Here is a 14517-nt window from a genome sequence, read left to right as displayed (position 1 = left end):
AGAGGGTGTTTGTATTGACAAATATTATGTATGTGTGAACCGTTAGGCCGTTGCATTCATGCACTTCGGATCATTTGTTTGTCTCCTTGACTGATATTGAGCAGCAGCATGTTGGACATGAAATGGTACGAAGGGCAAAAGAAGGCATGTATGCAACAAACAACCATAAAAATCAGATTTTGGAATATAGGAATCCAAACAAGTCTACCCAGATTTTGCCCAAAATCTAGATTTTGAGAATCCATCCAGAATCTAGATTTTCATAATCCATAATCGGATCCAAATAGGTAGGTTACAGATCTCGCAAATCACATACATGAGTCTTTCGAATTACACTGGAGACCAAGTTTGGTGCCAACAACCTAATTCCAAGTCTGGGCCATGCTTTGGTGAGTGGGGAAGTACAGATTTGAGATAGGGGAATCCTATTGCACAGGCTAGTGATTAGTCCCACTCTAATCATGGCGATCCCTAGAAACTAGCTAAAGAGTAATCCAAGAGCATTTTCGTTGTCATCTCCATGTGCAAAACTAAAAACATGTGTACATCGAGTAATCATTTATGTCTTTGGGGGCCTCCAGCTGTGTCGTTTTTATCTGTACTAGCCTGATTCATGGTGTTCTGTATGCTTAATAATGCAGTTAGTGAGAAACTAGAAAGGACAGTTACAGGATGAGGTAGGTTGCATTTGTTAAGCAGAGCAGATACTGAGTTCAAACCAGAGTGGCTCTAGTGTTCAATTTTTCAGTGGGGTCTGTTACGGCGTAAACCTTTGGGCATGTCCACACATGACAGCAGCATCATGTGGCTCAGATTTCATCTGAAATGGTAAGGGTTCATCAGTGTTAAGAAAAAAAGGTGAAAGGTACTTTGAGCCATGCATCCATGGACCACTGATATTGTCAGGCAGTAAAGGAAACCATGCATACATGCACAGCGTTGGTAGTTACAGCAGCAAGTTACAGTGTATAGTGTAATTGCTACTGTGAACGACTAAGGGTGTTTGTTTCTTTAATCACATCAAATGTTTAGATACTAATTAGAAGTATTAAATATAGATTAATTATAAAATCAATTGCACGGTACTAATTTGCGAGATGAATCTATTAAGCCTAATTAGTTCATGATTTGGCAATGTGATGCTACTGTAAACATGTGCTAATGATGGATTAATTAGACTTAATAAATTCATCTCGTGAATTAGCCTCCATCTGTGTAATTAATTTTATAATTAGCTCATATTTAATCTTCCTAATTAGCCTCAAATATTTGATGTGACATGAATTTTAATCCGGACTAAAGATTAACTAATCGAGTAACCAACGCTTTGGCAAGTCTGCAGCTCGACTCAGCTTAATAACACGCCAAAAGTGATTGAAACAGCATTAGGAGCTAAGTAACGCTTGCTAGTGTCGCTGCATTTAATCCATGATCCATAAGCTCCATCTACACTGCTCCATCTGTCAGCAGTAGCCGGAAATGACATGTCAGGCATGTGCAGTCTTGGCAGTCACAGCAAAGGCTGCCCAGCAGCATTTCCTGAGCAATGTAATTACCACTGTAAACTCAGTGAACCTGTTCTTCTATACATTGCTTAACCAGGAACAGGTTGAAAGCGATTGAAATAGCATTAGGAGCCAAGCAAGCGCTGAGTGTGCGTGGCCCTGAGTCCGTCCATACATCATCCATGCGCGTTGCTTTCGTTAGTTATTTGTCTTTCTTTTTTCTTGCTCCGGTTGAGTTTCAGGGTAGCCCATGAAAAACTTTCGAATCATAAAAATGTGGCGCTTGATGATCGGACTCTCGGACTTTTCGTATCTGGCAGTGCGGCCGTAGGGACTAGGGAGGAGCTCTCGCCGGGGGCGGGTCGCCGCCGGCTCTGCCCCGCCGCTCCGCGCATCGGACCCCTCTGCTTTGCCACGAGTTTTCCTAGCTCTGGTTTGTTGCTGCTGTACAGCATTTAGAAGTAAAGTGGAGGAAGAATCCATGGCGCAGGTCGTGTTGGTTACGCAGCTACGAATCGCTCGAAAGTTGCGAGCTTCTGCAGAAGGAAAGGTTAAACAAAGGGCGTACGAGGCGGTAGGCGAGCACAATCGGATTCTATCATTCCATAGCCTACCGCCGCCGGACCGAGCGCACAGGGTGGCTGCACCATCCTCGTGACCTGCAGCACAGGAGGAGAGAAAAGCAAGGAGTCGGACGGAGCTCACCTTACCGGACCAGCGGTAGTCGAAGGAAGGAGACAAGTCTCCTGGCGGCGGCGGGTGCAGGGAGTCAGCCGAGCGGAATGGGCCTGCCCAACGATTCCCACGACGAGTGCAGGTGTCTCGTGGGCTTGTGCTCTCGTGGGCCCGACAGAGGCGATTTCGCTTCCGGTGCCTCCTCGCCTCCGGTGGCCGCTTCGGTGCCGGAGGTGAAGGGGAGACGCCGGATCTACATATCCTCTCCTGTTAGATTAGGTTTGTGTAGGTTAGGATTAGTTCTATCCTCATCGATTGGGTTTCCTTCGACGGGGATTCTTGCTCCGTACGAGTCATTCGAGGCTCCTGCGTCGGTTTCAGCTTGGTCACCTCTGGTGGCGACCCCCAGCGCAGTTCCTCAAGCGATTTGGTACGTTTTATCTACCCTATGCGCGGTTGCGTCCCTCCAGAGCATCTTCGTCGAGCTGGGATTCGGCTTCAAGTTGCAATGCAAGTTCGGCGTTCCTCTCTTCCAGGGATGGTGCGTCGAGCGGTGGCTCCGGTTACCAGCATCGAAGATGACCGGGAAAGCCGGACTTGGGTGTAATTTTCTTTTTTTTTTTCAGTGAATGTAAACGTTTATATCAACAAAGGAAATGCCACCCGGTTTCTCAAAAAAAAAAAAGTGCCTGCCGGAGGAGCTCGAGCCACCCTGGGCTTTTATCTGCTTGCTGTTTAAAGACAACTAGTCACGTTGGCGCGTGATGCGCGCCTACACAAAATATGTTAACCTCAAAAACTAATAAAATACGAATTTATTATCTTACTATGCTCAAAGTAGCATCACAACGATGCATTGAACCAAATAAATAAATAAAACATAATACAACATCAAATTGATCGCATTCAATATTTAATTCAAACAATTTTTTTATCATAATGGTCATGCATAACCTTTTTGCTTAGGAATTTACTGACTTTTGGGCGTTAGTAGCATGGTTGACGGATTGACGTGGTATGTTACGCTGATTCTTGGTTTTGGTTTTGATAGAGGTAAAAGATAAAATTAGCGATGGATGAATAATTCTATCATATTTGCGAGTTTATGAAGTGAAAGCAAAGTCCAAAACATAGTACGGCTACCGCATATGAATGTAGTATGCAAAATTTAATTATTTTTTAATACATAGAAAATAATTAAATATATTTATACTTTCCCTACAATATAATTATAAATAATAAAAAAATCCACCATCGATAATTTTTTAAAAAAGACCATGGGAGCCACTCAATAGTACCGTGGGTGACCCACTCAATGGTATTGTGTGTCCCACCAAACAATATGCAGGTCCTATTTAAGAGTACGTGGGTCCCACTTGAATGGTGGATCCCACCTAAATGGTGTGCGGATCACCCATGGATCCCACCTGAATAATATGTGGGTCCTATGTGGAGCCAAGATGCATGAGAGGCTCCAAACCTAGGAGCATCAGTACATGCACTAGACGGATTGGCGCAACGTGAAACAATAATCAAAAGAATTAGACTGCTGCCCTCAAAATATGTAATATAGCATTGAGTATCGAATAAAATTAAAAAAAACAAATCAAAATGAAACCCAAAATCGAATTCATGCGGGTCCTCTAGATTAAATAATAGACTTTCAAGCATTTATTTAGGGACTGTCTACTGGTCACCCGGGTGTTATTTTGCCCACAATCACCCGGGTGATTTGCAGGGGAATAACACCCAATTTTAAACTGGAAAAAAATTCAGGTGATGCAAAGAGATATGTCACCTGAAAGTTCTAACCCTAAGATTCTAATCAGACAATTAACAAAAAAAGATTATATAAACAAGGAAAAGCAAAATAAATAGCTGAACATATTTTTTCTATAGTTAGCCAAAGAATAAAGAATTTTGGGGTAGTGGAAACCCTAAAGATGCAAACACAACATGCAAATTTACACAGATTTAAAATTACATAATATACAAATTGAAATTACAATAACAATGTCACTGTATGTTACTTACTAATATAGTGTAAAATCATTAAGAATATTAATGTATATGGAATTATGAATATAGAGCGGACGTCGGCGGCCAAATGTTGCGCCGGCCACCGGCGGGCCTCGAGGAGCTCGTCACGGGCCACTTCCGATGCCACGGGCAGCGCATGCTCCGAGCGTACGTGCGAGGCGTACCTGAAGGACTACCTCGTCGCACGGCACACTCGACACTGAGGCGCGACCCACGGAGGGGAGCAGCGTGCTGGCCGTGTTCGGCTGGATTCAAGCTGGCGCTACTCAATGGGTCTGTTCGCTTCAGCTTATAAGTCGGCTGAAAAATTGAAACGGCTGATTTGTTGTGAGAGGAAAACACTGTTTGATGGCTGATAAGCCGGCTGAATAAGCTAAAGCGAACAGGCCCAATGTCCTGCCACGGCTCGTTGAGGACGGTCAGCAGATCAGACAGCAGATCAGACAGAGGAAAAAAAAACAGATCGGACGGGGTCAAATTCAGGTGATGGGAGCTCGTGAATCACCGGAGCAACGTATAGCTTTTCCCTTTATTTATCCTGATTATTTTTTAGTAAAGAAACTCTATTTTCCCATCATAGAACAACGGCTATATATTCTGCTATAATTTTATTTTATTCTCTCTCTATCTTTTCTTTTGTAGAAATTTTGTCTTTGTTTTGCTTAATATATACTTATGTTGTAATCAATAAAGAAAACCTACCTGTTTTGTAAAAAGCTAGTGAGGAAGGAGCCTAAACGGCCGCCGCTAGTAATGCTATATATTTTCTTCTTCTTTTTTAAGTGCACCGTGCCCTTATCTTTTCATTGTTGCTACTTCTATGCGGTCACCCCATGTTCCATGAGGCCATGACCATCTCCTGCCTCTCGTATTGTTCTCTCTCTCCAACAAAGCATGGAGACTAGGAGAGTGATCTGATTCCTGCAGATTGCAGTCTTGCCTGTAGCTACAAGGTCATCGTTGGGCTTGGGGAGCCCGAAGCCACGGCTAGCTGCTGATTGCTCCAGAGGGCAGCATGGGCTGTGAGAGGGCATGGTGGCAGACTGCTCTTGAAGGTCGTCGGTGGAAGCATTGAAGCAGCGCCGGTGGCCCGATTCGGTGATTCTCGCGCCGCAGAGCTGCCAATATCCAAGCGGTGTTGACGGCCGGCGGCGGTTGCTGATGTGCTCTCCCATCCCCCACCGGGCGGCGCATGCGGCCGCTCGAGCAGCCGGCGGCGCGGGTTAGCGGTCGAGCAGGCGGGTGGAGCGAGCCGGCCGCCCAGTGGTTGCCGTGGTCCAGCGCAACCGGTGCGGCCAGCCAAGTGGTCTCCCCGCTGGTTGCCTCCGCCCTGAGGCTGGGCCTTCTCGTTGCCATTGGTTGTCTCCTCCCCTTAGCCGCTCGAGCCTGTAGCCAGCGAGAAGGATGCGGCCGGTGGCGTGGCGCGTCGCCGCCGAGCGGGCGGCGCCTTGTGGACCCCAGATCTCCGGAACGGGGCTGCACGGGCTAGGTGTGCGGGACGACCAGGGACGGACGGGACAGTCTATTGGGAAGCAAATCTCAAATCTCAAACAGACTGCAACATATGAAATAGGAAAAGCATTTGCGATCTCGTTCAAAATTATCCGTTCCTTTACAACAGGGTAGAACTCCCCTTTTATAATGACTCGGATATCATTTTACATATTATAAATATCCTTTCTCACCCACTACATTTCTAAAATATACCGTACATAAGGTGGGTAACGTGTACAAATTGGACTACAGTCATACATCTCACACCTCACTGTAGTCACGTTTCTCACACCTTCTAGTGGTTACGCTTCTCACACGTTCATATCTTTAGCTTCGCGCCGGTAAGCTCCTTAGCCTCGAGCTAGGAAACTCCTTAGCCTCGAACCAGGAAACTCTTTAGCCTTGCGCCTTCCATCTTGATGCATACAACTCAACAAAGACCCAGAGTAGAAAGCATAGTGAAGGACTCGGTGCTCAAGATTAACTTCGAGCGCTTGAGGGTAAGTCATTTCATATCTTAATCATGAGCAAGTGATCTTTAACTTTGAGATCAAAATGATAGAGAAGATGCGAGGTTAGCGTAGTTTGTACAATTGACCTTGATCTTGCAAGGCTAGCTAGCTCTTGTTGAAGAAGACACGCTCGAGGGTAACTGGCTTTTTTGGCGATCCCAACACGGTCGGTGCGTGGCGGGCCGGACGGCGCAATGCTGCACGACGACCGGTGGCGGCTCGGCGTTGCGGGGCCGGCGGAATGGCACGACTGGGTGCAGAGCAGCACTATGGGGCCGGGCGAGGCAGCGCTGCGTGGCGTCCATGGGTGGAATCGTAGCCGGCGGCGGCGCGGCGAGGCGGGGCTGACGAAACGGAGCGGCACAGGGTGGTCGGAGTCTAAGCTGGCGGTGTGAAGCGGCCTGGGCGGAGCGGTCGGTGTGTCATGGGCGGGGCGACGTTCCGTGGCCAAGCTTTCGGCGATGCGCGACCGAGCGGGTGGCTTGGTCCTCCGGAATCCGGCGAGGACGGACGCGGCGGGAATCAGATAGGCGAGACACATGTGGTGCCTTTGTCTAATCGGAAGATGGAAGGGAAGTCTCCAGTTCTTCTGAGTTTCTTTTTTTTTTAAATATTGGAGTTACGGGTCCCACATGTAAGTGTCTGTAGCTAAGCCCCTCGGAGCACGCCGAGACCAGCAACTTTAATATAAGGTAGTAGATAAACGTGTTAAAGAATTTAAGTTATTTTGCATGGACGAACTTCCCCCGAAGTCTCGACTTTCGGGTTTCGGTAAGACCAGCCTCCTGCTGAACCCAAGTTATGACGTCCGAGTGCGAGGAATGTCGGACATGTCGAAATTTGTTTTTTAATATTTTAGAAAGTTCCTGTCCCTAAGATGCTCTGTTCATGCGTCTAAGGGACCGGGGAGCTAATGTTGGAGATGTCTCTCCTACCTCCGAAGGCGACGTTCCCAAGATCTCTGACCAGAAATGCTCCTTGTAGCCTGATCCGAGAGTTGTATCGGGAGGCCTGTTCAGAGCGTTCCGGAAGAGCTGGCCAAGAGGAGGAACCTCAAGAAGAACTACGAAGTCATCATACGGGGAGTCTTTCCAACTCGTGCCCTTGGCATGTGTGACCTCACATAAGAAGATCTCCTAACGTTAAATGTACTGATGATTATTGTATTGTAAATATTGTATAGGACAATTTTACTCCTGGTCAACTCCTGATCAACATCTTGTATTCAAGAGGTAGGATCATCTTTCGTACTAGGCTCCCCCCTTAGCTTATAAATACCACCTTGTAACCCTCAATGAGGGATGACTTGACAATTGAATACTCACATTCACAAAGGGTGACTTTCTAAGACCTCTCACTTAAAGGTTCGGGAGCTCACTGAAGAGTATCTTGGCCCCCTAAGTGGGTTTTGGTGAATTAATGACGCGAGCTTAAGTGTCTAATGAAATTTCAAGTGCATAAGTAGGTTTAAAAGGAATGATGGACTTGGAGCACTTATCATTGACTTCTCAAAAAGGAAATGAATAGATAAAGAGTATACCTTGAAGGTTAAATTTATTTTTGGTTTGAATTTGACTATGGAATGCCGTACTATTAAGAGGGATGCGTAATCCCTGGTCTTTACGTTGAAAAAAATGCTTAAAATGACCTAATCAATCTATATGGTCCCACCTTTGCACCTGCACATCACATGAGGATACTTAAAATGGTGCTAACTTGAGAGCTCTGGAATTTTTCGGAGATTCTTCCAGAATATTCTGGAGTTTGCAGAGTTTTCGGAAAGTATTTCGAAAAATTCCGGAAGTTCAGAGATTTCCGAAAATTGTTCTGGAAGAATCCGAGAGTTTCAGAGTTTCCGTAAAAAGTTATGAAAAATTTCAGAACTTAAACCTCAACGGCTAGTTCCGGGGTGAAACGGGTATAAATACCCCCTCCCACAGTTTCTCTCAACCTAACATTCACCTGAGCTGTTCAGAAACATTCAAAACCTCTCTTCACTCCCCTCTTGGCCTTTAGGTGAAGATTTGGTGGGGGATTCAAGGAGGGATTCAAAGGGAGAGCAAGAGAGAGTGCTAGTGAGTTGATTTCCCATCTCTTGAGCACTTTGTTCTTCGTCAAGCCCGTGATTTCGCATTTGTTACTCTTGGAGCTTCAGGCTCCTAGCTGGCTAGGCGTTGCCCGTGGAGCATCCAAGGATTGTGGCTGCCTACGGGAAGTTTGTATTACCCCGACAATTGAGTAAGTGACTCTAGCTTGATTTTTGTGGTTGCTAGAGTGAGGAAAGTGGCTTAGGTGTGAAAAACCCACCCTTCGTGGGACCTCAACGAAGACCTAGGCTTCAAGGTGTGAAGCTGAACTTCGGTAAATAAATCTTTGTGTGTATTGTGCTTGTTGTTCTTAAATTTGTTCATATTGAAGCATAGAACTTATTTCTAGGGTTTATGCTCAATCTACTTTTCTAGCAAGTTTCCAGCTGTTCTATCTTGTGCCAAAGGTCTAGAATATCCTATTGCTTAACTTATATTCAGCGATTTACTTTTGAACAAGTCTTTTATAAGGTCGTAGTTCAAATTCTATTTCTCTGAAGAATCCGTAGATTTCTCCGGAAATTCCGTAAGTTGCGGAATTTCTGGAACAATCTCTAGAAACTCCAAAAATCGTTGATAAAATTGTTCGAAGTTGTGAAAATTTTCAGGTTTGGCTACTCACCCTCCCTCTAGTCAACATCCTAGATCCTTTCACTCACCGACTGGTCGTAGGGTTGTGACGACCGACCCCAAATCTCTCGAGTTAACCTTAATCCGAGTCCCTAATCCCCCTATCTTAGCTTTCCCAAGTGAGTGCTCAACCTCTAGTCCGGTTCCGACCCTGAGAACCGACCCCTCTTTTCCGTTTCCCCAGTTCCGACCCTGCCGACCCCAACCCTTTCCGCCGGATTCTTCTAAGTCTTCCCACAGTGTCTCTTTTCGATCTGAGCAGAGGACCAACCGAGACTGACCGGTGGACCCGCAGATCTTTTCCCCAGATCTCCGGGTGCAGATGCACTCGAGTAGCATGCCCACTTCAGAGCTTCTCCGCCGCGTGGCTCAACTTCTCCAACCCCCGCCGCTCCGCCCCGTCGCCGGCCGGAACCGGATGGATTCCCGCACCCTCTTCCCCAATCGCAGCGGAAGCTCCTCTGCTACCCTTTCTGCAGCACCTTGCAGCCCGCGCCCATCATCACCTCGCCGGACCCCGGCTGCAAGGCCCAATGCCTCCCGTCTTTCCCGCCGCCCCTCCACAGTCGCGCCGCCCCGGTCCGCGCTACGCGACAATTCCTCCTTGGCCAACCCCGGCCCCGGCAGCGACATCTCCTTTTCGCCTTGCCAGATCTGCGCCCCGACAGAATGTTGCTTCGCACTCGCCCGCGCGACCGCATCCCGCCTGTCTTCTCACCTGTGCGCCCTCGTTCCTAGCACCGTTCCCCCGGTTACATCCATCAGATCCGTCGCACGACGACGCTCGCCTCCGCCAAATCTCAACCACCGGCAAGACCGCGCCTGCGCCGCCCTGTCGCTGGTGCCCAATGGTCGAAGGCATCGTCTCTGAAGTCCTGATCCACCGCCTTCGTTGCTCAATCGCCGCTCCGGCAGCGCACTCCATTGTTTCTTCCCCGGTCTTCACTGCTCCAGGTCTCTCTCTTCCGCGCAGCTATAAAAGGGAACACCGGAGTCCCCGCCGGAGCCCCCTTCGCCATTGCCGCCCTCCCGCCTTGCTCCCTGTTCGTGCTCAAAGCGCTACTGCCTAAGTCCTTGAGGAACTCTCCTCTCCGCTCCACGCCGCCCTTCCAATCCACCCAGCAGCTTGCTCCACCGCGTTGCGCAAGAGCTTGCTTGTTTCCACAAGAAGCGCCGCCGCCGCCGCCGCCGCCGGAGCACCGCCGGACCCCGCCGCTGTCCAAGTCTTAGCGCTTCCACCCAAGTCTGCTCCTTCCCGACCCCAAGCTTCACCTGTAAGACGAAGGTAAGCTGCCGACCCTACCCGTTCGACCGACCCCTTGTCCGCCTCGTCCGACCCTATCCGATCGACCGACCCCTTTCTCCGTCGCGCCCGACCCTGTCTGTTTCGCCGACCCTTTTTCCGCCTCGCCTGAGGGCTCAGCTGTATCCTGTTCCTTGACCCGAGGGTATATGTGTAAAAGCGGGGACTTCTCTGCATCAAGTCTGAGGACCCCCAGCACATCTATTCCTCTCGTTTAAGGGTCATATCATAAGTTCAGTTCCTTCCCATCCGACCCTGATATCTTGATCTCCACCTACCCAAGTACATTTCCCCATCTTTTTTCGTAGCTTTGCTACAAAATTCTGGGCTAAAACTTGCAAGTGTTGCTGTTGAAATAACCGTCTAAAGTGCTAACTCTTGCATTGCATTCGTGTAGAGCTGCATCTCGCCGACGGCGTCTACGAGTTGTACCCGGCGCCAGAAGACGAAGCTGTAGCCGAGCTACCGCTTCCAGAAGCCGAAGCCGCCTCAGCAGAAGACCCGTTCCCTTCCTCCTCGCTTGAAGGCAAGCCCCGGAGCATGGACCCATCTTCCCAAACTTGCACATGCCTTCCTTCTAATGAATGTGCATTTACGTATAGGAGTTGTTTGCAACCTTAGATGCATGACGTAGTCCCCTTGATCTGAACACTAGTTGTTGGACCGAGTAGTTGCTATGCTTAAATAGAGAGCGGTAAAAGTCGAGTGATTTCCTGTCACTCGCGAGTTGTAGGAGTTGGTTGTTTCTCTTCCGTTACAACTATAAGGACGATGGACGGGGCAGGGTTCTGGTTAACTCTTTGGTGGTCGGCTGATCGCCCCGTCTGTCTATGGAATAATGTTAAGGCCCGACAGTGGTGGTGTTCGTGATCAAGTGTTTGAAAGTACTAACCTCATACTCAGTATGGGATGAGGAAGCCTAGTACCGGATTGAACCTAGACGTGAGCGGTCGCCCCATTGTCCTTGGAACGGAGTTTCCCCTGCGGCCGCACGTGGTGGCAAGTGTGGTCACAGAACGGCGGAGGCCGGGTCTGTGGAACATTGCACCAAAGGAAATGGGCCCGACACGGGTTAGGGAATTGATGGGGAAGGCCGACACAGGAAGCAACCCTCGGTGGTGCGCCGATGTCGTGAGGTTAGGTTCACCATGCATGGTTAAAGAACTCAAATCGATTCGTCTGCCTCTCACAGTTTGAGACTACTTGATCGCTATGCTACACTGAGTAATGATGAAATCTGATGATGATATGGTCTTGTTGATGTTATACAACCTCTGTTTGGTTCCATGTTTGCTTAGAGTAAGTTGCTAACTTAGACCGGATAATGAACTTAGAACCTGAACTAAAGCTTTGAAAATAAGGATCTACATAGTGCTTTTGGCAAAACAACCCCTCAGCCAAAAAGCCTTGCATGTCTAGAAGTGGTGGAGTAGCGTACTCCCTGTCGGTTAAGTCTTGTTGAGCTTAGTAGCTCAGCCTTGCTGTGGCTTTTCTTTTTCAGGTGAAGCCGCTGCTCCCGAGTCTTCTTTTGTTAGCACTTGGCCGCCCCAACTCCCTCCGGGTTGGACGGTCGAGTGGGATCCCTCCTCGGACGGCGAGGAGAGGGATCACTGACGTCTTGGCAGGCCTCACCAAGGACGTCCGACCCCGACGAAGTGGCTTCCGCTTGTTGTTTTACCTTCTGTTGTTTTCTTTGGCACCTTGTAAAACTCTGATTTCGTTTTGTTGTTGAACTAAATGGCCAAATTGTTTAACTTAGTGGACTTGTTGTATTCTCTGGAACCGCTCACCTTCGTGTGATTTTGCTAACTCAGTCCTGTCAAAGTGGTTAAATCGGATGAAATCCGACGGCATCTCGAGTTAGCACGATTAAGGCCGAGTGTCGCATGTTAGGCGACTTAACTATGCCTTAATTAGGCTAATCCGAGGTGGATCCGCCACAAGGGTGCCTTACGGCTTAGAACTAAGATAAAACTCATGTCAAAACAACTCTTGGACGCAAGGCCTGTAAATCGGCCTATCGTCCCCTTGAGACTCGTTTTGATCTCTAACAACGGTTTATATGGCCATGGATCTAAAGTTTTCTACTCCCTTCGTACCAAATTTTAGGTTATTTTGACTTTTCTAAATGTATAGATATCTATTTAGTTGCATACAAACGTCTGTAAACTAAAAAATCAAAACGACACATCACTGACGAGCCAGAGTTGATCCATTGCGTGCAACGTCACTACTGAAAACTGTGGGTTTGCCGTGTGCCAAGTTCTTTGCTGAGTGTATTTTATCGAGCACTCGGCAAAGAAGCTATTTGACGAGTGCTAGCACAAAAACACTCAGCAAAAAATGCGACACACAGTAAACAGATTAAAAAACACTCAGCAAAAACACGCACAAACACTTGGCAAAAGAGGACAAAAACACTCGGCAAAGGGAGGCACTTGGTAAATTCCTCCCTCTTGACCATCCATTCAGACGAGACATGAAGAACTTTACGAAAGATGTAGTAGTTGCAGGCCCTGCACCCTAGATGATGATTGGTTGCACGGTTCGTGCTCAGTTAGACGCTCTCGAGGTCAATGCTCAAGGAGATGGTTTTCTGGGATATGGTGAGCAACGTACCTGGACTCACAAGTCTTGTGGAACCTCCCCTATTTTGATGACCTTCTTCTTCCACATAACATTGATGTAATGCACACTGAAAAGAATATCGCCGAGGCAATTTTTGGCACAATCATGGACATTCCTGATAAGACAAAGGATAATGTTAAAGCTAGAGTGGATCAAGCGAGGTTATGCAATAGACCAAAGCTAGACATAGAGCCTTCTGGAGGCGGGAAGTCATGGAGAAAGCCTAAGGCCCATTTTGTTCTAACGAGGGTCCAAAGGAGGGAAGTACTAGAATGGTATCTTTCCACCCGACTTCTTCAATCCGATGCAGCATTTGATTTTGCACCTCCCGTATGAGGCATGAATGGGGGGCCTATGCAGGGCCGTTGGTGCTATTCAATTGAGAGATTTCAAAAGGTTCTTTGAAGTAAATGTAAAAATAAATGCAAAATTGAAGCATCCATAGCAGAGGCATACATTCTGGAAGAGGTGTCAAACTTCACAACAAAATACTATGCTGACAGCCTTCCTGGCATGCATAATCCACCCCCTTGTTACAATGCTGGCAATGCAGAAGATGAATCGAACCTTAGCTTTTTTAGAGGGAAACTAGGAAGTGCAAGTGGTGCGACTAACAAGACCTTGAAACATGAAGAGTGGTGCACTATTATGCTATTTGTGTTGACCAACCTATCCGAAGTGGAGCCGTACATGCTGTAAGTTCTCAACAAACTATTTCTCAAGTAGTTACAATTTTGTGTTTAACTCCCTTGTTTCTCGTTGGTACTAAGAATTTGATGAACAATTCTGGCGTGAATCAAGGGAACCTACCCTGCAGGAAGCTTCGACGCTTCTTAGAGATGGTGCGGGAAATGGAATGCCCGATTTCATTTCTTGGTTCAAACAGAAGGTACTGTCCGATTTGGCTCGTACTTAGTTTGACATTACAAGTTGCTCGTACGTGCAACTAATATAACAAACTACCCTGCTTGAACTTGTAGGGACAAACCGATGCGTCTATGAGTGCCGAGTTGAGACAGGTTGCCAATGGTTGTGCCTATAGGGTCAGGTCATTTACGGCTTATGACGTGAATGGATATCACTTTCACACAACAAGCCACGAGCAGAGTCAGCCCAATCAAAGAACCACAAATACTGGAGTTTTTATGCCAGGTTTAGATGGGGTTGAGTACTACGAAAGAATTGAAGAAATATACGAACTCATGTTTCATGGTTGCAAACCTCTTAATCTTGTTATATTCAAATGCCATTGGTTTGATCCCGAAGTAGTGAGACGGACCCCTAATCTTGGGCTAGTCAAAATTCGACAATCATCTATCTTACCGGGAGACGATGTCTATATTGTGGTTCAACAGGCCACACAAGTTTATTATCTCTCATACCCATGCCAAACCATCGACCTTCTTAAGGGTTGGGATGTTGTGTACATGGTATTGCCACACGATAAACTACCTGTCCCAAACAATGAAGATTACAACATAGACCCCAACACATATGACGGAGAGTTCTTTCAAGAAGATGGGCTTGTAGGGAATTTTGAGATAGACTTAACCGAAGCTCAGGGTATGGAAGTAGACAATGAAAGTGGTGCTGACGAGGATGCCAATGACGAGGTTCAGAATGTGAAGAACTCAGAATTACTT

This window comes from Setaria viridis, chromosome 8, assembly GCF_005286985.2.
Source record: "Setaria viridis chromosome 8, Setaria_viridis_v4.0, whole genome shotgun sequence".
Lineage (NCBI taxonomy): Eukaryota > Viridiplantae > Streptophyta > Magnoliopsida > Poales > Poaceae > Setaria > Setaria viridis.
This window is presented reverse-complemented; position numbering follows the sequence as displayed.